This window comes from Pteropus vampyrus, unplaced genomic scaffold (assembly GCF_000151845.1).
Source record: "Pteropus vampyrus isolate Shadow unplaced genomic scaffold, Pvam_2.0 Scaffold328, whole genome shotgun sequence".
In the NCBI taxonomy this organism is placed as follows: Eukaryota; Metazoa; Chordata; class Mammalia; order Chiroptera; family Pteropodidae; genus Pteropus; species Pteropus vampyrus.
The window spans coordinates 1,118,850-1,121,229 of NW_011889109.1; the positions used below are offsets into that span (position 1 = coordinate 1,118,850).

Here is a 2,380-nt window from a genome sequence, read left to right on the forward strand (position 1 = left end):
GTAGGGGCAGGTAGGAGTATATTACCATTGAGTCCATGACCAGGTTTCAACAGAGTTTCAGTAGCAGTTACCTGTAATTGAATTGGTGCTGCAGCACTATGTAATAACAACTCTACCGGAGAGGGACCTCCAGCTCAAGGTCACTCATTCAGGCCCCGCAACAAGTCTCACAAGCAGGATACCCAACCTTGCAGTCCTAGGGGATTGACGGTTACCTGTAGGCACTGTTTCAACAACCCATTGTACCGTTTAATCATGTCCGCTGCCTGGGGATTATACAGGGTATGCAATTTTCATTAAATATCCATTTGTTTGGCCCACGTTTGGACTTCATGCCCAGTAAAATGAGTCTCTTGGTCACTTTCTACCACTAACAGCTTACTGTAAAAGGCACATAAACGTTTGAGAGCTTGGACAGTAAGTTTTTGTTCAGTGGCCACATAGGGCCATGCAAACAATAACCAAGTAGCCATGTCTACTGCTGTAGGGGCACAAGATGCTCCTTGAGCTTTTGGAAGGGGTCCTATGTAATCTATCTGCCACATGGTCAGTGGGACCCTTCCCCTTGTTATTTGAACATGCTCCCATTTCATGCAGCAAGGATGCAGCGTGTCCCGGCTGATACTGGACACTTGGCACACGCATCTGTGACACCTTCCCATTTCAGAGGAAGGTTCTGTTGTTGCTTCACTGTCCACATAGTTTTAGCATCCCTGTGCTGCAGTTGTCTGTGGAGCCAGTGCATCACATCAGTGGTAGGAGCCCTTTCTAGTCATCGCATATGCGAGAGGGCATTCGCCTCATCATTTCCTGGAGTTACCAGGGGGACATGATAAACAGTTACATCCTTTTTCTGTCCTGTCTCCCATAGGTCTTGCCACGTGCCTTGTCCCCACAAGGGTCTATGGCCCACTCGCCAGTTTTGCCATTTCCATATAGGCAACCACAATGTTAAGCCTTTGAACACCAGTACAAATAGTCAGTGAGCCATCTTCATGGGCTATAACCATCCACGCAGCCCGCAGTTCAGCCCATTGGCTGCTTCGGCCCATACCTGTATCATACCAAATGTAGTCAATATCTGGTTGCTCCCCTATAGCTACCTACATGGCTCCCTGCCCCCTACTGGACCCTTCTGTGTACCACGCAACAGCGGGCATGGGTGGCTTCCCTTCTTTGTAGGGGGATCTAAATCCATAGGAACTTCAACATCCAGTATATTGTCAGTGGTAAACTCAACTAGGCCTAAAAACATCTGTAATTCCTTGGCCAGAGGGCTAGCAGCTACGGTACTCCATTGTTCCAGATAGGCACCCCATTTCATAGGGTAGGGGTTTGGGCCACCCTTGTTTGAGGGACCTGTACCCATATGCATAACCAAACTTGTATAGGGCAAGTGGTGCGCGCCTGCACTTTGGCCATGCCAGTCACTGCCTCAGTAGCTGCGTATACAGCCACTAATCACTTCTCTGTTGGGGAGTACCAGCTCTCTGTGTCTTTACATAATTGGGACCAAAAACCCACCGGTGTCCTAGTTTGTTCCAAACTTTGCCATAGGCTCCAGCTGTATCCTTCTGCTGTTACATGCATGTCCAGTTCAAAGGGTTTACCTAGATCTGTTACCTATGAGGTTTGGGCTTGCTGCACCACCTGCTTGGTGGCAGTAAACTCCTTCTCTGCTGTTTCATCCCACTCCCAAGTAGCTCCCTTCTTGATCAGGCCATACAATAGCAGTGCTAACTGCTAAGTGGGGCACAACCTCCAGTACTCCAAAAGGCCCACATAACTCTGCAATTCCTTAACTGTACTGGGTCATGGATAAGCCTATACCTTATCAATTATAGCATTAGGGATAATTTCGTCTTACCCAATCAGACAACACCCAAGAATTTGACAGGTAAGCCAGGTCCCTGAACCTTGGTTGCATTTACCACCCAGCCACATGTTTTCAGATGCTGCAACAGCACCGGCGCCACTTATTCTAGATCTGTAAGGGAAGCAGAGGTTAACATGACATCATCAATACAATGAAACAATTCCTCCACTGCTGGTCATGTCCAGGTTGCCAAATCCTGGGCTACCAACACATGGCAAATTGTTTGGCTATGTAAGTAGCCTTGGGGTAGTACCACAAAAGTCCATTGTCTTCCTCCCCACATGAAGGCAAATTGGTCTTGACTTTCAGGGACTAAGTCTATGGAGGAAAAATTGTTAGCCAAATCAAAGACATAATGATACATTCTCAGCAAACGATTCATTGCTAGTATTGGTGTATGCTGTAAAGTCTAAAGTGGCACTTATACAATGTGGAGGAAGGGATTACAGTTCTTACCTGTACCACATGTAATACATTTTATATTTGAACAAACACTTTGCTCTC

The 2,380-nt window shown here is 46.9% G+C and overlaps 1 pseudogene; it reads right to left on the minus strand.

The window, feature by feature from the left end:
• Window positions 1–2,380, minus strand: part of LOC111730688 — an 80,071-nt pseudogene that overhangs the window by 53,404 nt on the left and 24,287 nt on the right.